Source organism: Myotis yumanensis, unplaced genomic scaffold (assembly GCF_028538775.1).
Source record: "Myotis yumanensis isolate MYYU_CA2020_CCGP unplaced genomic scaffold, mMyoYum1.0.hap1 SCAF_5, whole genome shotgun sequence".
Taxonomy (NCBI): Eukaryota; Metazoa; Chordata; class Mammalia; order Chiroptera; family Vespertilionidae; genus Myotis; species Myotis yumanensis.
This window is the reverse complement of record NW_027223756.1, coordinates 33,674,187-33,699,548: the sequence shown is the minus strand read 5'-3', so window position 1 is coordinate 33,699,548 and position 25,362 is coordinate 33,674,187. Positions and strand designations below refer to the sequence as shown.

Genomic DNA, 25,362 nt, shown 5'->3' with positions numbered 1-25,362 from the left:
AGCTTTATAGTAAGTCTTAAGGTCAGATTGTTTGAGTCATCCTACTGTGTTCGTCCTTTCTTCCTTTCTTTCTCCTTCCCTTCCTCCCTCCCTCCCTCTCCCCCTCCCTCCCTTCCTTTCTTTCTTCCATTTTTAATTTTTAAAAATTAGTTTTGAGCCCGGCCAGTGTGACTCAGTGGTTGAGCATTGATTGACCTATGAACCAGGAGGTCCAGGAGGTCACAGTTCAATTCCCATCAGGGTACTTGCCCAGGTTGCGGGCTTGATCCCCAGTGTGGGGTGTGCAGGAAGCAGCCAATCAATGATTCTCTCTCATCATTGATATTTTTATCTTTCTCTTCCTCTCCCTTCCTCTCTGAAATAAATAAAAATATATTTTTAAAAATTGATTTTGAGAGAAAGATAGAGAGATTTATTGTTCCACTTATTTATGCATTCATTGGTTGATTCTTGCATGTGTCCTGACCAGGGATCAAACCTGCAACTTTGGTGTATCAGGACAAGGTTCCAACCAACTGAGCTATTTGGCCAAGGCCAACTGTGTTCTTTTACAAAATTTTTTTGGCTATTTTATGCTACTGCTTTTTGATACAAATGTTATTATTAGTTTGCCAATTTCTAGAAAATAGGCTGCTGGGATTTTAATTGGGATTGCATTGAATCTATAGATCAATTTGGGAAGAACTAACATTTAACAGCATTGAATCTTCCAATTCATGATTCTGATGTATCTCTCCACTTATTTAGGTCTTATTCTTGTGGTATATTTTAAAACCCGATGAAACATTAGATTTATACACACATTTATCACTTTACTTGTTTTTCATTCCTTCTCTATCTCTTACAATCTGGTTTCATTTTCCTTCTACATGAAAAACTTGTTTGCATTTTCTTTACTATAGGTCTGCTGGTGGCATGTTCACTTTTTATCAACCTGAAATGACTTTATTTTGCCCTCTGTATTAGTTATATGGCTGCATAACAAATTACTCCAAAACTTAGTGACTTAAAACAATAAACATTATCTCACAATTTCTGTAAATTAGGCATGCAGGGGGAGCTCAACTGGGTGGTTCTGGCTCAGCATCTCTGATGAGGTTTCAGGACATTTATTGGCTGGCGCTTTATGTATGGGAAGGCTTGTTTAGGGCCAGAGGAGCCACCTCCAAGATGGCTCACTCACATGGCTGTTTGCCACAATCTCAGCTTCTCACTATGGACCTCTCCACAGGGCTGCTTGAGTGTCCTCATATGGCAGGGGTCTTCCTTCAGAGCAGATGAATCAAGAAAGAGCAAGGTAGAAGCTACAATATCTTTCATGACATGGATTCCTAGGTCACATAACATCATTTTTGACTTATTCATTAGTCACTAAGTCCAGTACACATTCAGGGGCATGAAAATTAGGCTCCATATTTTGACCCCACCAGTGTGTCTCAGAGGTTCAACATCAACCTATGCACCAGGATGTCACCGGTTCGATTCCTGTTCAAGGCACATACCAGGTTATGGGTTTGATCCTTATTGAGACCATGCAGTAGGCAGCTAATTAATGTTGATATTTTCTCTCTCGTTGATGTTTCTATCTCTCCCTCATCCTTTCTCTCTCTCTCTCTCTCTCTCTCTCTCTTTCTCTCTCTCTTTCTCTCTCTCTCGTCAATAAAAACATATTTAAAAAAATAGGCTCCACATTTTGGATGGAATGTCAAATGTATTCAAACCACCAAATCTTTCTTTCTTTTCATTTTTTCCTTTTCTCCTTCCCTTCCTCCTCTTTTTGCTCATCCTCTTTCCTTCACCTCTAATACTACCTTGAATGAACATTCCTCTCCAATCCTTTTGGGTCTGGAAACCTTAAGAGAATTCTAAAGGATATGCTAGAAAAATAATCTAGAATGTTTTTCTTCAGTTCTTTTACCACTAATTTATTTCTCATGCCTACAATGCATTGGTTATTAAGTCTAACATATTCTATATATTAGAGTCTCTAGCATTTCCTTGTTAAACTATTGCTTTTCCGCTAAGAATTTTTTTTTTTCATTTTGAGGAAGTACCCATTAATTCCCATTTTACTAAATGTTTTAAATCAAGAATAAGTATTTATCAAATGCAATTTCAGTATTTATAAAGCTACCCATGATTTTCTATTTAGAACTATTAATATGACCCCACCGGTTTGACTCAGTGGTTCAGTAGTTCATAATATGATTTATATTAGATTTTCTAATATTGACCCTTATTTCCATTCCTAGAATAAACTCCACTTGGTCATATATTCTTTTTAAAAAATAACTTTTATTTATTTATTTTTAAATATGTTTTTATTGTTTTCAGAGAGAGGAAGGGAGAGGGATAGAAAAATCAATGATGCAACAGAATCATTGATCAGCTACCTCTTGCATGCCCCCTACTGGGGGTCAAGACCACAACCCAGGCATATGCCCTGACAGGGAATCGAACTGTGACCTCCTGGTCCATGGGTCAATGCTCAACCACTGACCCACATTGACCAGCTGGTCATAATATATTCTTCTTTCAGTGTGCTTTTGGATTCTGTTTGCTAAAATTTTATTTAGGAGTTTTGTATTGATATTTTTAAATGAGATTGGCCTATTTTTCTTTATTCTTACAATTGTTATTATATTTTGATATCAATGTACTTATATTTTCTTTTTGAAATGAGTTTGTTCTTTTTCTAGGCTATGGAGCATTTTCAAAAATCACTGGAATCATTTGTTCTTTAAAGGTTAGTAGAGTTGTTGAATTCCCCTATAAAACAATGAACCTGATGTTTCTTAGGTTTTCTGGGGGGGCAGGGAGAAGGGTGTTTGACAAATTTTATCTAATTATTTTGACAAAATTATTTCTTAAAAGTTTTATTGTAACTTATATAGCATTATATCTATATGTTATATTATGCATAATATTATATTCAAATTATTTTGAAAAATTTATGCAAATTGGTCTATTTTGGTTTTCTATCTTTAGTTTCTGATGAAATTATATATTTCATATAGGTTTTCAAATTTATCTGCATAAAATTGTATAAGGTATTCTTTTTTGTTTTTGTTTTGTTTTCTACTTTCTAATATTTGTGTGACTATTTCCCATTTGTAATTTCTTATTTTGGATTTTAGTGCATTTCCTTCATTATGATTAACTTAGCTTGCGACTTACCTAATTTATTGAATTTTTTAAAAGAATAAGCTTATTTATTTATAAGTTCTACTATATTTTGTTAGATTCACTGATTAATTTCTGTATTTATCTTTATTTATTTTTTCTTTTGCTTTCCTTTGGTTTATTTTATACTTCTTTTTCTTGTTTCTTAAGCCAGCTGTTTATTTCATTTATTTTTCTTTTATTTATGTTGATATACTTATTTAAGGTGGTGAATTTTTCTTTGAGTACTATTTTAACTATATTCCTAGATCCTTCTATATCTGCTCATTATTATTGTTTACTAGAAATTCTGCAGTTTTGAATTTGTATTTTCCATTTGATTATGGATTTATTTAATGTATACCCCCACACACATCCAAATAGAAGGGCACTCTTTGTTTTCTAAATGCTAGTATGTTATAAATGTCAATGTTTATTGTGTTGTTATTATAGAATGCTATCTATATTATTTTTACTGTGATGATTTAATGAGATTTGGTTTATGGCCTAACATATAATCTTTTGTGTGTACAAATATTTCAGACCACTTGATAAGAAAGTATATTCTGTATTCTCAGGGCATAGTGTTTGATACATATCAGTAGCATCTACCTTATTGATTATATTGTTTGGACTTCTAAATTCTCATTTAATTTTGACTACTTGATTTGTTTGGAATTGGGCAAAGCAAATCAAAGTCTTCTATTATTAGTGTGTCTTTGTCTAAATCTCCTTGCATTTCTATAGTTTCTATTATATGAAAGTTCCTGCTGTATTATTTTGTGCATGTATACTCATATCTTTAATTTTTATGGTAAATTGTAGCCTTTAGCATTAAAAACTACTTCTCTTTATTTTGCTTGAAGCTGTTTGTACTGAATTCTATGTTGTCAGATATTAAGAGTTTTAAAGTTTGTATTTTTCTTGTATGCTTTTCTTTGCCCATCCTTTCATTATTAAGCTTTCTGAATTATTTTGTCTTATATGTATACAGCCTATAGTTGGATTGGGCTTTGCAATCTATTTTGAAAACTATTTTTAAAGTAGATGAGTTAGCCCCAGCCAGGTGGCTCAGCTGGTTGGAGCATTCTCCAAACACCAGAAGGCTGTGGGTTTAATTCCTGGTCAGGACACATACCTAGGCTGCAGGTTCTTATCCCTGGTTGGGGTGCATTTCTCTCTCTCTCTCTCTCTCTCTCTCTCTCTCTCTTCCTCCCTCTAAAAAAGTAATAAAAACATATCCTCAAGTGAGGATTGAAAAAATTACAAATAAATAAATAAATAAATAAATAATAAATAAATAAAATAGATGAATTAAACTCATTTATATTTATTGAGATAACAGATATATTTGGTCTCAATTCTATACTTTTTAATGTGTTTTCATTATGTAGTTGCCCTTTTTCTTAATGTGGTTCTGATATTTAGGAAAGTTTGTATTTTTGTTCTAGAAGTTACCTTTATAAAATACTGTTGATCCACTCTCTTTAGGGACTGTATCTTCTAAATACCTACTATGAACAATAATAAAATTATCGTATAATCTCAACCTCTCCCCCTGACCCCTCCTCCGTCATACAATCAATGGAATTATCAATCCTAGTGTTTATGTTAAATATGCTTAAGCTTCTACTTTATTTGGAATTTTTAAATAGTATCCTTTGAATCAATTAATTTGAGGTGATCAGTGAGCTTATTCTTTTTAAAAATATATGTTTTTATTGATTTCAGAGAGGAAGGGAGAGGGAGAGAGAGAGTTAGAAACATCAGTGATGAGAGAGAATCATTGATGGGCTGCCACCTGCACACTCCACACTGGGGATCGAGCCTGCAACCTGGGCCTGTGCCCTGACCTGGAATCGAACCTGTGTCCTCCGGATTCATAGATCAATGCTCAACCACTGAGTCTTGCTGGCTGGGCAGTGAGCTTATTCTTATTCCTATCTTCTATCTTTCTTCTTCACTTTTTTATTAGTGATGAGAAATATCTATCATATTAAGGAATATCTGCATTCTGATCTGTCATCCTAACCTCTCTGTTGGTTTTACTCTTATTTCTGTAGTCAAATACATTTCATGCTCAAGGAGGGGCCTTTTACCTGGATTTCCTCAGACTCGCTCAGTAGTACTGAGACTGCTGTTCCATGGTTCTAGTAGGTTCCTCAGAAAAGGCTCATGATATTTCCTGATTTTTTACAGTTTTCAATATGTTTGTCTATAGGCTTTATACTTAAACTTTACTTTTCTTTGAGTGTCTTGTAGGCATTGCTCCACTGTTTTGTGCCTTGAACAAGTGTTGGAGGGGTGGAAAGGTGTGGCCAGGGGAACTCTTTCTGTTGCCACAGTGACAAACTTCAGACATGGTCTCTGTGAGTAGTCACCTCTTCTCTGGATTTCAAAGCGTGGTTGATGAGAGCTTCTCTGTCCATCTCTCTTTCCCAGATTTCTTTACAGCCTTTGTTTCTAAGAGAAGGCACCCACCTTTCTTTTTCCAGTGCTTTCCATTGTCCCTAGCAGTCTTTCTTTGTATGATTTAGGACTTGTTTTCATAGTTCCCTTTCAAAGTGGGGTTTTCCTGTTCTGGAAAGGAATAATAATAGTAAGAGCTTTCTAAGCTCTCTGAGAGTCTACATCCCCTTCTCATTCAAGGTTTTTTCACCAGGTTTCCTACTCTTTCTCACCTTTGGCAGCTCCTGACAAAACTTTGGAGGCTGCAGTTGGTTTCTCTATTTGTCGTTGTTCTTGTTGAGTGTGAGTCAATTCAGAGCTAAACCACTGCACTAAAACAAAACGTTCTTCTATTTAATTATAATTTAAAAATTTAATGAATGCCACTGTGACTTGTCCTTTCAACTAAACTTCCATGGACATCTAGGTTTTATTTTACTCCTGATAAACTCCTAGAAGTGGAATTCCACGTTCAAAGAACTGCACACTTTTAAAGCTTTTACTATGTTTTGCCAAAGTACCTTCTAGAATGTTTGGACCTAAGTTACCATACCTACCAGCTGCAGGCTTCCTCTTTAAAGCAGGTAAATAGTGCAAGGCTACAATGAGTGCTCTCACGTTTTTTAATTCCTTTGTTAGCATCATAATTAGCTAGTTAATATTAATAAAAGGAAGACAGCACATACATGAAGAAGCCATCAATGTTTTTCTCTCAGACCAATGTTTCTATCTCTCTTTTCCTTTCTCTCTAAAATCAATGAATTTCCCTGGGTGAGGATTATATATATAAATCCCAGGTAATGTGGGAACAGAGGACACAGTTGGTATTTCTGTATCAAAAGGCATGAATGTTTAGCCTGTTGTAAATGTAAGCGTAAGGTTGTGTTTTTTTTTTAAATGAATTAAACAAGTCCTCTCTCTGCCAGAAACCTTGAAATTGATGTTCTTATAACAGAGTCAAGTGGCTGCTTTTACCTAACTGAATTGATGTTCAGCATTCAAGATCACAGAAAGTTAGAGTTCTTCGCTATTTTGTACACCTCGGGCCATACCAGGAGAAGTTCAGTCCAAGTGCCTTATTTTAAGCACAGCATTGATGAACTAAAGTGCTCAAAGGGAGGGATGGAGAAGGGGAGCTGGAGATCAGGTAATGTGGGAGCAGAGGACACAGTTGGAGAGGCCCTATGCCTGTCTTCAGATCTTTGAAGAGCTGTTTTGTAGAAGATGGTTTATTTTCTGCTTTTCAAGGCAGGCATAGGGTCAAAGAGTGAGAGCTATATAAAGTCAGATTTCATCTTTAAATAGAAGAACTTTAAACAATTAGAGCTGTCTGAAAAATACTAAATACCCCTTGGGTTGAACTGAGCCCCCGGTCATCTCACATCTATAAAAGATTCATGATTGAACTAGATAACTAAATATTTTACAATTAAATATACACACACACACATATATGTACACACATATATGTATGTATACACACACACACATATATATACACACACATATATATGTATGTATACACACACACACATATATACACACACATATATATGTATGTATACACACACACACACATATGCACAGCTCTTTGTTTTTAGAAAGTCCCTTTTGTTATTCTGACCAGTAGTTTTATAGAATAAGACCCTATAGCTACTCATCTCAATCCCAGTTTGATTTCTGAAACCTGTTGCCTGCCTAGCTGCTGTTAACTTCTGTTCACATAAGGTATAAATAATAGTGAAGTAGCAAAAATGCTTTATGTTTGTGTTCATCCTCATTTTTAAAATATTCATATTTTAATTGTTTCTCTCTTTTTATTGATTTCAGAGAGGGGAGAGAGAGAGAGAGAGAGAGAGAGAGAGAGAGAGAGAGAGAAACATCAATGATGAGAGAGAATCATTGATTGGCTGCCTCCTGCATGTCCCCTACTGGGGATGGAGCTCACAACCCGGGCATGTGCCCTTGACTGGAATTGAACCTGGGACCCTTCAGTCCGCAGGCTGATGCTCTATCCACTGAGCCAAACCAGCTAAGGCTAGTTGTTTCTCTTTATACATTTATGTATGTGTATTGCCAAATTGTATATTTATATATTTCAGGAGGACTCATATCCCTAGTCTTAATTCTATTAACCACAAAGAATAGTTTTCCCAGCATAAAAGGGAAAAGTTGATTACATTTCTACCATTAGTCAGTGGTAGAGAATCTCCCAACACAGTACAACAACAAAACTCTCCTTTGAGAGTGAAACTTTTAGTAAGCACATTGTAAACAAGATTAGGAACTTGTGTAAATTTGCTTAAAGAGATAGTTTTTCACGGCCCTGGTGTGGTAGGGACAACCCCGGTCAGGTTGAAACGGCCCCGGTGTGGTAGGGACGACCCCAGTGAGGTTGAAACAGCCCCCGTGAGGTAGGGACGACCCTGGTCAGGTCGAAACGGCCCCGGTGTGGTAGGGACAACCCCGGTCAGGTTGAAACAGCCCCGGTGTGGTAGGGACGACCCCGGTGAGGTTGAAACGGCCCCCGTGAGGTAGGGACGACCCCGGTCAGGTTGAAACGGCCCCGGTGTGGTAGGGACAACCCCGGTCAGGTTGAAATGGCCCCGGTGTGGTAGGGACAACCCCGGTCAGGTTGAAACGGCCCCGGTGTGGTAGGGACGACCCCGGTGAGGTTGAAACGGCCCCCGTGAGGTAGGGACGGCCCCGGTGAGGTTGAAACGGCCCTGGTGAGGCTCAGACGGCCCTGGTGAGGTTGAGACTACTCCAGTGAGGTTGGGACAAATAAAGGGGACCAGTATGGACTGATGAACAGGGGTAGATACAGAAGCAGAGCAACATTGAACAGAATGTTAAACTACAGTGGGAAGCCTGGGGAGGGTTGGGGGGGGGGATTAAGAGACCAACTGAAGGACTTATATGCATGCATATAAGATTAACCAATGGACACAAGACACGGGGCGGGGGGTGCGGGGGGTTGGGGCCGGGGGAATGTCAAGGGGGGGAAAAAAGGAGACATATGTAATACTCTTTGTAATACTTTAAGAAATAAAAATTATAAAAAAAAAAAAAAAAAAAGAGTTTTTCAATAAAAAACAATAGCTGGTGACAGGGTATGGTCCCACTCCTGAATTTACCTAAATTGAGGTCCCTTGTCATCCTGCCCTGATCTCTCTCAGAAGAGAAAATGCAGCCTAGGGACCTCTATGCCCTGCAGGAGCCTTTGGGCACAGCTCCTGAGCCCAGGGATAGAGCCCTCAGGCAAACCCAGCTTCCCTTTAAGTGTACTCTGGGCTCACAGAGGCTGGCAAGGAGCTGCTGGCACCACGTCATACATGTCTTGAGTAGATATCAAATCACTGCTCAGCATATGACCAGGAAGTTTTGTCCGCCTCTTTACACATCTCCCACACTATGAATATTAATTGCAGAGCTTTCTGGTTCCATTAATCGCTTTAGCCGCAGACCTAGATTGTGGGGTCTATATTTTAGGGTGCCAGATTTAGCAAATAAAATAGGTTAAATTTGAATGTATTTTCTCTGGCAACCCTACCACATTTTCCAATCAACATTTAAGATTTTTTTTTTTAATTAAATCTTTATTGTTCAGATTATTACATTTGTTCCTCTTTTTTCCCCCCATAACTCCCCTCCTTCCAGCTCCCACCCCACCCTCCCCCCTCATTCCCCACCCACTGTGTTCATCCATAGGTGCATGATTTTTGTCCAGTCACTTCCCGCATCTCCCACACCCCTTTTTCCCCCAAGAATAGTCAGTCTATTCCCTTTCTATGTCCCTGATTCTATTATAATCACCAGTTCATTCTGTACATCAGGTTATTTATTCACTTGATTCTTAGATTCATTTGTTGATAGATGCATGTTTGTTGTTCATAATTTGTATCTTTACCTTTTTCTTCTTCTTCCTCTTCTTAAAGGATACCTTTCAGCATTTCATATAATACTGGTTTGGCAGTGATGAACTCCTTTAGCTTTTCCTTATCTGTGAAGCTCTTTATCTGACTTTCAATTCTGAATGATAGCTTTGCTGGATAAAGTAATCTTGGTTGTAGGTTCTTGGTATTCAGCACTTTGAATATTTCTTGCCATTCCCTTCTGGCCTGCAAAGTTTCTGTTGAGAAATCAGCTGACAGTCGTATGGGTATTCCCTTGTAGGTAATTAAGCCTCTTTCTCTTGCTGCTTTTAAGATTTTCTCTTTGTCTTTTGCTCTTGGCATTTTAATGATGATGTGTCTTGGTGTGGTCCTCTTTGGATTCCTTTTGTTTGGGGTTCTCTGCGCTTCTTGGACCTGTAAGTCCATTTCTTTCTCCAGGTGGGGGAAGTTTTCTGCCATTATTTCTTGAAATAGGTTTTCAATATCTTGCTGTCTCTCATCTTCTGGCACTCCAATGACTCTGATATTAGTCCGCTTAAAGCTGTCCCAGAGGCTCCTTACACTATCTTCACACTTTCGGATTCTTTTTTCATTTTGCTTTTCCAATTGGGTGTTTTTTGTCGAATCTTTGGTTTGATTATTGTACTCCTCTGGTCTGCTATTGGGTATAATATTCTTTATTTCAGTCCGTGTATGCTTACTTTCTAATTTCTTTATCGTAGCATCGAGGGTCTCATTAGTTTTCGTGAGGCTCTGCACAAATTTATGGCAAGCCCTCAAAATTGCGATTCTTAGCTCCATATCCTCCATTTCTGTCATGTTTCTTTGTCTCCGCATCTTTTATGCTTTCTTGGTGCACCCCCTTGTGGTCTCTGTGCGCAGTCTTGTTCTAGCCAAGCCTTAATTGTTGTAGTTAACACTAGAGGGATTTGACCCCCAGGCCGGCTGGCTATAGGAATCAGCTGTACGGAAAACGTCTGCCTTCTGGGGAGGCGCTAATCCAGCCTTTGCCTGAGGCGATCGGGCAAATGGCTGTGCGCAGGCTTTGGGCGGGGCGGGATCAACAGGGCGGGCGGAGGGAGCAGTTATGGCCACGCTCAGTCCCGTTCCCAGAGGCTCTGCTTCTCAGAACCCCGGCAGCCGCTGCAAACCTCGGAGAGAAAGTTGCCCTCAGGTTCCAACTGATGCCGGATAATCCCGCTTCTCCCGTTTGAGTCTGGGTCCCTAGAGACTCGCCCGGATCTGGAGCCCAGAGTCTGAGACTCACTCCCGACAGAAAACGACAACCGCGCCCTCAGCCACCAGCCCGCTTTGCGCGCGCACCTCGGTACCTTTGTATTTTCCACACTGCGCCGCCTCTGAGCCTCGATTTGCTGTTCTCTTTCCTTCTAGTTGTAGAGTCTCTCTTCAGCCAGCCTTCCTGTGGTTCTGGGTGATGTCCGTTCAGTCTTTTAGTTGTATTTTTGAAATGGTTGTTTGCGGCAGCGGTCTCCGGTGTTTACCTACGCCGCCATCTTGGTCTCCTCCCAACATTTAAGATTTTGAGAGAAAATAAATGAATGAATGACTAAGTGAATGAATAAATGGAGAGGAAGATCAATAGAAACAATTCAGAGCTGTGATTAATGAGTAACTAATACTTTAAAAATTTTGTTTTTGTCCATGTAAGATATTTTCTATTGATTTTTTTTTAATTTAAATTTTATTTTAATGAAAATTATATATATATATATACACACACACAAATTTTAAAGTCAAATAGCACTAAAGGCATATGGTCAAGAACAGCAGTCCCCTATCCCATCCAACACCAACCCCCAGCCTGATCCCCAGAGGTACCCAGTTAAACTTTTTCAGCTATTTTGCCCAGTTTTAACCTCCTCCCCCATATTTTCTAATAATATACTTATAGTGCCAATTTGTTGATTTGTCAGTTTTCGACATTACTATTTTCTTGCAATTATGGAAGATGAGGGTTTGTTTGTTTAGCCATTTTCTGCATCTTCCTTTCCTTTTCCCCACCATCCCAACCTGTTTCATAGTCTTAGGTTAAATCAGTTATCTTTTTTTACATTGTTATGATTATATAAATGTTTTTGGTGTTGCATTTATTTTCTTTTGCAGTTTATGTGTTGTAGTTTTTCTGTAGGTAGTAATTGCCTCACATTTTTTAATTTATTCACTTTTTTATAAACTTATTATTAATTCTCACAACCCTCTAATAGCCCCTCAACAAAATTTCCCACCTAGTCACATCTGTCAGGTAATCCTCTGGCCAATCTCTGACCTAAAATCCTCTATTTTCTGGCTCAGAGGGCACTCCTGTCCTGCTGTCATCCAGGGCCTCCTTTGCCCTCTCCTGGGCATGTCTTCCTCATTGTTGGATTATACTCTTGTTTGGGTGGACAATTTCCTGAGAAAGGGAACATGAAAGGCAAATTATTTGTGATCTCCCATGTCTGAAAGCATCTTTTATTCTACCACTTCTCTTAATAATTTGGGTTTAGCCCAACTGGTTTGGCTCAGTGGATAGAACATCAGCCTGTGAACTGAAGAGTCCCAGGTTCGATTCCGGTCAAGGGCATGTACCTTAGTTGTGGGCACATCCCCAGTAGGGAGTGTGCAGGAGGCAGCTGGTCGATGTTTCTCTCTCATCGATGTTTCTAACTCTCTATCCCTCTCCCTTCCTCTCTGTAAAAAAATCAATAAAAAATATTAAAAAAATAATTTGGGTTTAGAATTCTAAGCCATTAATAATTCTCACTCAGAATTCTGAAAATTTCACTCGATTGTCTTTCAGCTTCTAGTGCTGCTGCTGAGAAGTCTAGTGCCATTCTGATCCCTGATCCTTTCAATTGACCTGTTTTTCCTTCCTGGGTCCTTTTAGGGTCTCTTCTTTATTCCTGATGTTCTGACATTTCATGATAACGAACCATGAGTTATAAATCTTATTTTTCCTCCCTGAGGATGTTATAGTATTTTTAAAGCTCTCTTCTCCTCCCTGAACTTATGCATTCCCTTCCCACTCGCCCTTACTCCCCCATACCTGTCTGTCATGTCTGAGGCTTGCTTTAAAAGTCTAGGGATCTTGCTGCTTAGAGCACTGTCCCAATATGCCAAGGTTGTGGGTTTGATCTCTGGTCAGGGCACATATGAATCAACCAATGAATGCATAAATAAGTGGAATAACAAATTGATGTCTCTCTCTCTCCTCCCCTCTTTCCTTTCCTCTCTTTCTCCCTAATCAATACATAAAATTTTTTTAAAAGTTTGAGGATCTTGACTCTCCATTCATATGTAAGGGTTTTGTGCTACAGAGATGATTGCATGGTCAGCATGCCTGGGTGGAGCTTTTCTAATGGTGGACTTCCCTGTAGTGGGCGTTGGTCATAAATCGGCTTTTGCAATGGGGATCCCAAATGTCTGTATTAGGAGGTCTTACCCTTGAGTCTTCTCAGTTCCTACAGAAAAGGGTTCTTTAGTCTTCAATTGAGGGTAAGAGGTGTGCCTGGCTGCCAGGTTGTCCAGAAGCAGGGTGAGGAAGGGAGCTGGGACTTAACCTTTTAGTATCTAGATTTCTATTTAGCCTCCCTATTTTCTGCACTTCATACCCACCCTCCACAGTTTCTCATGTGCTGATGCAAATTCTCCACTGAGCATATCAGGTCTCCTGTGGGAATGGGCAAGGTGTGGCGACTCCACTGCCCACGGGACTGTGCTCTCACGGAGGCCCCATCAGTCCCATTTGCAGCTCTGCCCTTCCCTGCAGCTTGGTGTGCTTCTCACCTTCTCACAGGGAACCCCTCTGCAGGCATCAGGCCTCCTGCCTCCCCCATGCTGCCATGTGACTCACTGCTTCTTCCTCTGCTTCCCACACTCCTAAAATGTGCCAGCATCCTTCATCTGCTGCCATCTCCTATTCTCATATACCTTATGGATTTGCAACTCTTTTTATTCCTTTATCGTTGTTTTTGGCAGAGTTTTGGGAGGGAGCAGAGATTCATGAGAGACTCTTCTGCCGCATTTAACAAGAGCTTCTTTAGGGTCTGTTTTCACTCTGAAGCACTTGGGAACAATTTCCAGGCCCCATTCTCAGGCTGTCAGTCAACACAGTCATTTTTGTTTGATTATGAAGTAGGTGTTTCTTTATGGGAAATAGAGCAAAGTCCAAACACACACATTGTTTAATAGTATTAGTAAAACACCCTTGATCTTTTGAACAAAATTCAAATATGTTTCTCTGCTTTTGTCTAAGAATAGGGGACAAAAAAGCATGAGGGGCACTTTGAAATGTGGCCCAAGCCCCAGTGCTTACCAGACCTGCTCTGTCTTCTGGGTTTGAATAAAAGCAAGGAGAATGCCGAAATACCATCTCCTTTGAATTAATCATGAGCCCCACCTCTCCTGCTCTCCTGTGTTTACACATTACTGCTATTGTGTTGTATCTACTGGCGGATCTCCTTTCATCTGCAGGCCACACAAAACCCTCTTCATTTAAAGCTACACATGTGGCTCTTGAATTAAGAGGGGGCATTTCAACAGTAATTTCTCATTCCTCGTTTTGAAGGGCTCAATGTCTTAAGGAAAGCTCCCTGCTCTTTCTATGTGCTCTGCTGTGCCCAACATTTAAAGTCTGGAAAAGCTAAGGAGAGGGAGCAGGGTCAGGAGGCTGTCACAGGAAAAGGTGGGTCTGTGGGGTGGGGCAAAGGGTTAGCAATGGACCAAGATGGAGAGGGCCTTGAATGTCACATTAAGGGCTTTATTTCATTTATTTTTTTTATTGTTGTTGTGTGTTTTTTAAAAAAAATCCTCACCTGAGGATATTTTCCATTGATTTTTAGAGAATGGAAGAAATAGGGAAAGATAGAGAGAAATATCTATGTTAGAGAAACACATGGATTGGTTGCCTCCTGCGCACGCCCCGACCAGGGCCTGGACCAGGGAGGAGCCTGCAGCCAAGGTATGTATGTGCCCTTGACCGGAATCGAACTGGGGACCCTTCAGTCTGCAGGCTGACACCACTGAGCTAAACCAGCTAAGGCCACACTAAGGGCTTTATACTTTTCTGCAGGTAGTGGGGAGCTACCCAAGGACCTTGAACAGGAGAGTGACACGAGATCAATTGTGCTTTAACAAATTAAGCTGATAATTGTGGGTGGGAGGGCTTAGAACAGAGAGAGGCTAGAATCTAGGAGGCCAATTAAACAAAGTAGTTCTTAACCTTGGCTACCAAGATCACTGGAAGAGCTTTGTAAAAATCCATTCCTCAGATGCAGCACTGAGCTGGAAGGCTACTCTGACAAGCCAATAAGAGGGACCAGACCTGAAACACGGGGCTGTGCTCTGAGAGGGAGAGGAAGAAACAGATTGGAGAGAGGCTGCCAAGGGTGGTGGTGGAGCCTCACCTGATCTCTGCCTGTTTCAGAGACTAGAGGAAGGAGGCAGGACGATCATTGAGCTGGGCCAAATGAAGGCTAGTGCTCTCCATGCAGAAGAACTAGAGGATCAGATCTGAGAGAAGATGGTGACAGGGGAACATGCAGGATGCCAAAGGGGCCTGGAACGTGGGGAAAGATGAATCTGTGAGCATCTGGCTCCTATATACAGTCATGGAGTGCATGGAGCTGGAGACTACAGTTCAAATCCCTTTGGTTGCACACACACGTGGACACATGCATGGATACACGTGGACACACACAGCCCTGTTCTGCAGGAGCTCAGTGTTTGTGTGACACTGGAACCACAGCCTCCTCACTACAGAAAGCTGCTGATGCTAGCATTAACTCAATATGGCTGTTGTGATGACTTGATGAGATACAGCGTGCAAAGGCTGGGCACGGAGCCTGGCACGCAGGGAGCACTCCGTAAATGGTAGCTATGAGTAATACTAAAAAATGCGATCTCATTTCTGAAGCCAGTGAGCCATAAAGTATTTCATTCAGTGTATCTCACTTCTGAAGCCAGAGAGCCATAAAGTATTTCATTCAGTGTTAGGAGACATGTCCACAGGAAGGCATGAAACCTTTCATTTGTTGCTACTTACCCTAGGTGACTTTCTCTGGGTGTGTGTTTGCTGAGCCCCTTGCCTTTTATTTCTAGGGCTTTTAGAGAAATGACAGTCCCTTGCTGCTGCGTTTAATTGGAAAGGAGCTCAGAGACCTGAGATTATAATTATGACATCTTAAATGTTAAGCTCTTCAAAAGTCTGCCATTGCCCTCACTGTCACCCTGAACACATCTGGAAACCCAAACCCTGCAGCGCCCCAGAGCATGCACTGGGTCTCAGCCAGGCTTCACCTGGGAAATCTGAGTGAGTGCCGTGCAGGCAGCAGGAAGATACACAATAAACCGAAGAGCCTATGATGAGCTCAGAGGAGGTGAGTTGATAATCTGCTATTTATAGCCCCACTAAGAGGCTCTGGCCGCCAGCTCCATGTGAGGCTGGATAGAAACGATGCCTTCACAGAGCTGAGAGCACAAAATGAAATTGGTGATTCATGGGCAGCAGCCACTTGGAATACAAACACGTCTGCACCCCAGCCCCACTGGCCTTGCAGACGCCCACTTTGGAAGCATGTTGCACAGAGTTGCTAGCCTGCTGCCTCCTTTTCTGCATGCGTTTGGACAGGATGTGAGGATAGGCAGGTTCAGCTCCAACAAGGGGCCTAAGAAGGGCAGCAGCACCCCTTGGAAAACCCCAAGAGCCTGAGCCTGCCCCTCTCAGAGACTCAGCCAGAGCCCAGGTCAGGGCTGAGTAAAAGGCAGGGCCTGGACTCAGGAGCCCACCTTCAGGTGCTGTGGCCTCAGAGAGCCTGCGGTTCAGAGAGAAAGGACAGGTCACACTTGCCAGCTGCACAGCCTCCATCACATTCCTCTCGGAGACTCAGTTTCCTCACCAGTAAAATGGGAATAATAACAGAATCTGCCTCACTGGGTGCAATGAAGATGAAAAGAAGGAACATATGTAAAGTGGTCAGCACGGTCCCTGGCCCATCGAAGGCTCAGTGAATGGGAGCTGCTGCCTCTGCAGCTGTTTTTGCTACCGTGTCCTGGTCCCCACACTGATACCACTCCTCTGCTCACAGCCTGTGGCCCTGAGGCTCCTCATGGAGGTGGTGCACTGGGGCCTCCACAGAGACCCTCTGCCTAACAGGAGCACACCCCACACCAGGCTACCCAACATTATGAACTTCCCCGGCCCTGGGGAACTTGACTCTTTGCTTTGCCTGTCTCTGCCTTTGTCTAGAAATTAAGTGCTGCCCCTCTGGGTTGGATCTTGCCTGGGCTTGGCCACCCTATTCTTCTGTTCCTCTGATACGTGGGATGGTCCAAGGGGGCATTAACTATCACCATCCAGTGGTGGGCTTCACCTAAGAGTCCCTAGTGCTAACTTGAGGTCTGTAGCAAGCACTCTGCCCACCAAGGGAGGGCTGGACGACTGGCAGGGTGGCCCACCCCACCTACCAGCTGGACACAAAGCGCAAACTGCTGATTCATGGAGGCTCATGAGGTCTGGCTGTTTGTGTATTCTCTCAGCTCCAGCTGTCGGCCAAAACATAATTGTAGCTGTCACTTTGGCAGCGAGATGCTATGAAGTGTCCTAATACAACTGCCTCTGCTCCATGGCAGTGAGCTTTAGGGAGGTGGGAGGAATCTGCAGCTGCTCCTGTGGAGAGAGCCATTCTGGAAAGTGGTCTGTGTGATGCTCAGCCAGGTGCAGCTGCTGGAATGGTGTGAGCAGCAGGGTAAGGCCTTGCATTAGAACAGGCACTGGCATGCCTGCATTTGCATAGATAGTAATGCAATTTTGATGATACCAATTAATATAAGAGAGTCTGCTGCTGAAATGAGGCTTTTGGGGCAGCTATGAGGACTTGGAAAACAGCCTTTAAACCTATGCACAAATTGGATAAGCATGCATGGGGTGAATGAGTGGTTAGGCGGTAGGGTACATGGCATAGAGAGATGGTCTAGAGATATGGCTGGGGCCATATTGGGAGCAAGGGACTTGAAGGCCAACCATGGAACTTGGCCTTGATTCTGGAGGCAATGGGGAAGTAATGAAGCACTTTAGGGAGAGAGTGATAAGGTCTGACAACATTGGGATCTAGGCTCAAACATCCCCAAGAAGTGTCACTAAGGGTAAGGCTCTCCTTCCCCACAATAGTCTATAAGAAGTGTTGTTCTGCCCTGGCCAGGTAGCTCAGTTGTTTAGAGCATCGTTCCGATAGACCAATGTTACGGGTTCAATCCCAGTCAGGGCACATAGAAGAGTCAACCAATGAATGCATAAATAAGTAGAAAACAAATCGATGTTTCTCCCCCCGCCTTTCTCTCTCTCTGTAACATAAATAAATAAATAAATTTTAAGATTAAAAACTAAAAATAAGTAGTGTGATGCTTGGGAAGGTGTTCTGCAGCACCAGCTCTAGGATTCAGGAGTGGTTGTGGCTCTGTGCTTAGTGGGGAGGGCTGGCCCTCATCAGACCAGCTGAGCGTGTGTAGTGAGTGAAAGGAGACAGCAGGCTCATGCTTCCCTTCTTCCTGGGTCCTCCTAGTCCAGAGTTCACTAATGAAGCATCTGCCTGCAGATGCGTCCAATGCAAGGGACTGCACACACTTGTGCTAAAGGTCAGGGGAGGCTCCTGGAGCAGAGAGATGGTCGTACTGCCTGTTGGTGTTGCCTCCACCACCACATATACACATTAAGAAAACAGCAGAGCCCAGCTGGTGTGGCTCTGAGGTTGAGTGTCAACTTATGAACCCGGTGAACCAGGAGGTCACGGTTCAATTCCGGTCAGGGCACATGCCCAGGTTGTGGGCTCGATCCCCAGTAGGGAGTGTGCAGGAGGCAGCCAATAAGTGATTTTTCTCTCATCGTTGGTGTTTCTATCTCTCTCTCTCCTTCTCCCTTCCTCTCAGAAATAAATAATAACAATATACCAGTATTTTTTTAAAAAGAAAAGAAAACAGTATCCAAGTTTGGTTGATGGAGGAATTCCTAGAAGGAAGGTTCTATCCTCATGTACTTAAATACTGGTTTATAGGTTGGCTAAGGAAGACGGAAGAATAGAAAGTGTTGAGAGTCATACTAGTAGGTGAGGCACCCAAGAGCTTGCAAGCAGAGCACACTGGGTCCATCATGTAAATTAGGAGGAAGACAGGACTCAATTGACGAACCTTTTGTGTACCCTTCTCAGAAGTGCATTGTTGCACAACAGTGGTTTGGCAGTGATTTTCCCTGTTCAGCTGCAAGCCAGAGGGCAGGATGCCTCAGGTTGTCTGTCAGGGGAGGTGGGCCAGGAGGAAGGGATGTTCCCATTCTGGCATGATCTTCCATCAGCGTTCCCTGAATTGGGCTGCCAGGGTTGCCCGAGGGTGGTGAGCCAGCAGGTGTTGAACAGTGAGGAAGGCTCCTCACCTGGCAGCTCCTGACACAAGTGGGTGTACTGGGTGACTGGAACCATTTGGCCTATGGGTGGGGCCTGAACTTTATGCTAGTCCCTAAGGGCAGGTAGCATGTCCTAACTCCCTCCTGGCTGCCCATGGCTGGCTTGGAGCAGTAGCTCAAGATGTAGTTTATTTGGTTTGCTTTCTCCCTTAAAATTTACAAAATTTAATGACAAAGTATATCCAGTTTTTTAAATTTTATTTAAAAATATAACACAGGAAAGTCCAAGCAACTATAAGTACAGCTTCAAATGAATGCTTTTTAAAAATAAATATAGAAAAGTATAAAAAAGAAAACAAATGACCCTTAAATATTTGCCCGGACAACTTCCACTGAAATTATTTTAACATACAAAAATGAAAAGCGCCTCCTTCTTTCTTTTTTTTTCTCCCACAAGTAACCACTAACAGTTTCTTGTGTATCCTTCTAAAGTTTTTTTCTCTGTACCACGAATATTTCTAAAATGTGTATGTGATCATACAGGCTTTGTCTATATTTAATGGTAAATTGTAAAAGAGGATGCAATCACACCCCTCCTAAGATATAAAATTAACACGTGTTAAAGATTTAACTCATTAATTAATGAGATAACTGCTAAAATGTTACAACCAATTCAAAGGAGAACTCAAAGTATGGCACACGATAGATAAGCAATGCTGAAATGGCTTTAGAAATGGGCGGGAAACTAGTTAATTACCTCACGGCAGTAATAGTCAGTTGTATTCCACAATTCGCATTTCTGTGAACAGGAATTATTTTCATTGCTATCAAGTTTTTACAACTTACCTTCCATCTTTAGAGTTGAGAAATGTCTAGTCAAAGACAATGAAAGGCAGAGATAACCCCAGTGGGTAAATTATTCAGGACACCCACAAAATTTCAACATCTTTCACAGTTTTTCCATACACTTATAATTGGGCCCCTCCTCCCATCCTTCCTAGGATTTCCCTGTCACAGCCCCTGCTGCCCATTTTTTGTCACAGCTGACCCAACCCTCTACCCAGGTTCCAGATGATGGGTTGGGGCTCAAAGACCTGGGAGAGCCAACCATCACCTAGATGAGCCAGACAGGTGCTCCCCAGGCTCTGATACCCCACTTCTATGGTGTTGGGCCCTGCAGTTGTGAGTCAGGGGACTCAGGGCTGGCGATCATGTTGGGCCTTGTAAAAGAAGTATACAGAGGGCTGTCTAATGAGTTTCTAATTTCTGGGATGGCTTCATGAATTTGGATTCCATGAGAGTCCCCCTTTACTCATGAGTCAGTTTGGGTGGGTGTCTGTCCCAATAATTCCCCACCCAAGAGAATAGCTGGAATGTAAAATGTACAGTATTATGACCTAAGGGGTTGGGGTAGTGTCTCAATCCTCTTGGTCTAGGGCGCTCCCCACAGATCACAGGGTCTGTGTTGGCACCATGGGGCTTGATGTCAGCCCCAGAGGGCAGGGGCAGAGTGGTCTATGATACTGTGGAAAAGAACATATATCTGACTCACTCTGTGCCCTTTGTTTTTATTTTTATTTTTCAAATATATTTTTATTGATTTCAGAAAGGAAGGGAGAGGGAGAGAGAAACATCAATGATGAGGAAAAATCACTGTTTGGCCGCCTCCCGCACACCCCCTCCCTGGAGATCGAGCCGGCAACCCGGGCATGTGCCCTTGACCAAAATCGAACTTGGGACCCTTCAGTCCACAGGCCAACGCTCTATCCACTGAGCCACACCAGCTAGGGCGCTCTGCACCCTTTGACAGTCATCTCCTATGAACAGGTTTTCTTATCTTAAAAATGAGGGACAATGCTACTTCCTGTCTTGCCTCCTAGGGCTGCTATGGGGGTCTAGTAGGAGGCATGGGTGTGAATCTACTGCCAAGACCAGTCACATAGTGGGAACTGAGCCTACAGCTCTGGCAGGACAGGAGAGCTTGGCCTCTCTGTGCAAAGTGCTTTGGGAGAAGAGGTTTTATGCAAATGGCCAGTCATGATTAATTGATGGGGAGGCTCTCAGGCAAAGGATCAGATTTCACAGATAAATATATATATAGTTTGGCTCTCCTGAGAAGGAAATGTTCATTTAGCATAAGGCAAGTCTATCTAAATAAAGATTTTTCTTATCTTCAATGGGTACCTTCTCACCATCTTCATTCATTCACTGAGCATATGTTGAGCACCTACTGTATGCTAAGCACTGTCCCAGGCACTGGGATAGTGAGATAAAGGGAGCTAGCTCCTGCCCTTGTGGTGCTGGGAGGCAGACATACAGAAAGAGCTTTATCAAGGAGTGTGATAAGCACAGACAGAGGATATTCTCGCAGCACCTGTGACCCCAATGTGGCATCAAGGATCCACAGGTCATGTACAGAGGATTGTCTGATATTGCTGGAGTGTCAGGGGAGCTGAGGGGCTGGCCGAAGCAGGCAGTGGGGGTCAAATTTGTACCATAAAACAGTCACTCTGGCTGCCTGTGGGGAATAGATTAGAGGGGAACAGACTAAAGGCACAAAGACCCATTAGGAGGTAGTTACAGGCATCCAAGCAAGAAATGATCTGAGCTAAGGAAAGGGGTGGAAGGAATTGATTCAAGAAATGTTTTGGCCAAGATTTAACCTGAGAAATGATGACCCTCAGGGTTTCACTGTGGATGACCATGTGGTTAGGGTTCACCATCACAGGTTAAAGAGAGCACAGGAGTAGAAGCAGGCTTGGGGGAAGGGGCGGGGCTGGGCGATGTTGAGTTGCATCATAAATGTGGTGAGTATGGAAGAACTATGGGCATCCAGGTGGAAGTATACAGTGGGCAGGTGGATACACAGGTCTGAAAGCTAGGAAGTTGTGAGGCTGTGAAGCGAGGGAGAGGAAGCTGAAGTGAATCTGAGCATAGGCAAGTTTATATGAGTGTGGAGAGGAGGAGAAAGCAGGGGAAGAAGTGGAGGGACATCATGCCCTTTGGCCCTAAAATTCTCATTTGCTGAGAATGAGGGTGAGGGAGGAACTAAGGGCAAGGAGAAGATGCTTGGAACTCTTTATTTTTTTTTTATTTTTTATTTTTTATTTTTTTTCGCTTAAAGTATTACAAAGGGTATTACATAAGTGTCCTTTTTTCCCCCCCCGCCCTTGACAAGCCCCTGCCCTCCCTTACCCCCCAGTGTCTTATGTCCATTAGTTATGGTTATATGGGTGCATACAAGTCCTTCGGTTGATCTCTTACTCCCCTCCCTCCTGTCCCCCAACCCTCCCTGGCCTTCCCACTGCAGTCCGACAATCAGTTTGAGGCAGCTCTGCCACTGTATTTATTATTGTTCAAAAGTTTGTAATGGTCTTAATTATCCATGAAAGAGTGAGATCATGTGGTATTTTTCCTTCATTGACCGGCTTGTTTCACTTAACATAATGCTCTCCAGTTCCATCCATGCTGTTGCAAATGGTAGGAGTTCCTTCTTTTTAACAGCAGCATAGTATTCCATCGTGTAGATGTACCACAGTTTTCTAATCCATTCATCTACTGATAGGCACTTAGGCTGTTTCCAGATCTTAGCTATGGTGAATTGTGCTGCTATGAACATCTGGGTACATATATCCTTTCTGATTGGTGTTTCTGGTTTCTTGGGATATATCCCTAGAAGTGGGATCACAGGGTCAAATGGGAGTTCCATTTGCTTGGAACTCTTTATATGGGAAATGGGAGAGAATATGACCCAGGCCAAGCAATAGAGGGCCCTGGTGGGAGGTTATAAGTCTGCATTGCTACGAATCTGTCCACCTCAGCTTTTCTCCAGAACACAGAAGCCAGGAAGGCAGGTTGGCTTATAGTGCCGCACTGTGGTCTTGCTAGGAGGGTGTGGCAGAAGGAAGGGAAGAGTGTGTACTAGAGAGAGCTAACAGTTCACCAAAGAAATAGTCCCTCCCCTCCCATAGAATAGAGGCTTCCCAGCAGAGACTACATTTCCCAGTACACTCCTCCCCTCACACCTATTACATCTGAGAGGAGGCAAGTGACTTGTTCTTGCCAATGGAATGTTAATCAGAGATGATGTGTGTCATTTCCAGCCCAAGATACTTAAGACACAGTTGTGCCTTCTATACCCTTCCTTTCCCCTTCTTTTAGTTTGACGCCCCCTTGGGAACCATGTCAGATATGGAAGAGGCATAGGGTGGCAATATCCTGGTCACTGAATCACTAGAGGGACACCACTGATCAGAAACGGCCATTTGGGGGTTTTATGAGCAGGAAATTAACTATGTTATTTGAGCTGATACACATTCTGGAATTTTTTTGTTATAGCATTTATCATTACCCTAAGTAATACAGGATTTAAGAAAATTGATGGGCCCTAACCGGTTTGGCTCAGTGGATAGAGCATCAGCCTGCGGACTCAAGGGTCCCAGGTTCGATTCCGGTCAAGGGCATGTACCTTGGTTGCGGGCACATACCCAGTAGGGAGTGTGCAGGAGGCAGCTGATTGATGTTTCTCTCTCATCGATGTTTCTAACTCTCTATCCCTCTCCCTTCCTCTCTGTAAAAAATCAATAAAATATATTAAAAAAAAGAAAAAAGAAAATTGATGGTTATTCAGATGACTCTGATGGGCCAGGCTGGGGAAACAATCGAGGCCTCTAAAAACAGAAGATCTCTGTTAAAGTCCAAGAACAGAGGTGGAGAGAGGACTAGAAAAATCTAAGAAGCAGGAGGTCAAGGCCTTTGGTAGAATTTAGGAGGCAAAGAATTCTGAGAGAAACTATCTCATGATGTGGCAAGAGCCAAGTGGGAGAAGGTGAGGAACATTAAGCAGGTCCAGGAATCGTGATGCTGGGAGTCAGGAACTGTGTTAGCTGGTTAGTGCACCCAGATGTGATGGTCTGTGATGAAGCAGGATGTGGGTGGAGAGGAAGCCTCAGAGGACTGGCCATTGTCCTGCAACCAGGGCACCAGGAAGGAGTGCTTTAGTATAAAGAATAAACCAACAGGACTGCCATCTCTCAGTCCTGTCAGTGGCCATGGCTGAATAGAACCAGGGCATCTCACCACTGTTAAGGACTTGCTCAGTGGGCCACATATGATGCACACTAAAAGCTGGTCCATGAAAGGGATACCTGTAAATGCTGATGTAGGCTACCTCCATCCAGAAACAACCAGACCCACAGCAAGAGAGCTCTCTTCAGTTGATAGATCCACTTGAACTCTCCAAAGCACTTATTTACAAACTAGAGGCCCAGTGCACAAAATTCATGCATGAGTAGGGTCCCCTAGGCTGGGCCGGCAATCAGGGCTAATAAGGTCCCCCACCTCCCCGCCTTCCTGCCTTCTCCTTTCCTCGCTCCCTCAGCGCCCCGCTGCCACCACTGGTCTCCCACCATGTTCCACACTGCCACCTGGTGGTCAGTGCATGTCATAGCGAGCGATCGGTCTTCCAGTCAAACTCCCGAGGGGACAATTTGCATATTAGCCTTTTATTATATAGGATGTTTAAGCCTCACGGAAATTCCAGGGAGACCCATGAGAAGATGGTATCTCTGTGCCTGGTAAAATCACCAGAGTGTGAAGTGAGATCTCACAGGAGGGGGTGGAGCCAGGGTCTCCTGATCCTTGGCCTGTGGTTCTCATTATAAAATTCCTTTTATAGGCATTTTAAAATATTAACTTCTCATCATCTTAGAAAGATTTAGGCATCAACATGCCATTGGCAGCAGGAATGACTGAGATGGCCTCCAAACACACTTCCAGCTAGTAAGTCTTAGAAGAATTTCTGAGTGAATGGTACCAAAACAGGGATGGGAGTAGAAGTGACAGAAAACTCAAGATAATAGTTGTGAAAATAAGAGAAGTTTATTTCTCTTTTAAAATAAATAAATAAATAAGGTAGGTATCAAGAGTTGTGATGGCCCTCCACAATTTCAGAGGGAAAGGCCCCTTCTATTTTGCTGTTCTCCTCTGTTGTTGTGTAGTAAATTATTTCAAAACTCACTTGCTTAAAACAATGGTAAACATTTATCATTCTTTCTGTATGTCAGGAACTCGAAGTGACTTAACTGGGTGGTTCGGGCTTGGTCTCCCTCATGAGGTTATAGTCAGGGTATCACATGGATCTGTGGTCATATGGAGGCTTGACTGGGACTACAATATTGCTGGCTGTTGGCAGAAAGCCGAAGTTCCTCACCACCTGTAGTTCTCCGTAGAATTGCTTGAATGGCTTACAACACAACAGCTGGCTTCCACTAGCCTAGAGTGAGTGATCTGAGAGAGAGAGCAAGGCAGAAGCTACAATATCTTTTATGATATAGTCTCAGAAGTCACATTATCTTTTCTGCAATATCCTATTGATCTCACAGGTCAGCCCTACTTAATATGGGAGAAAACTAAACAAGGACCTGAATACCAGAAGTTGAGAATAATTGGAGGCCCTCTCAGAAG

General features: G+C 42.7%; 1 long non-coding RNA gene across 2 annotated transcripts in view; it reads left to right on the top strand.

The window, feature by feature from the left end:
- The window catches only part of LOC139010482 (uncharacterized), an 80,531-nt gene that overhangs the window by 5,518 nt on the left and 49,651 nt on the right, over positions 1 to 25,362 (top strand). For both annotated transcript variants that reach the window (XR_011471522.1, XR_011471523.1), the window contains exon 2: positions 2,700 to 2,746. This is a non-coding gene — a long non-coding RNA (uncharacterized lncRNA). The remainder of the gene's footprint in view (positions 1 to 2,699; positions 2,747 to 25,362) is intronic.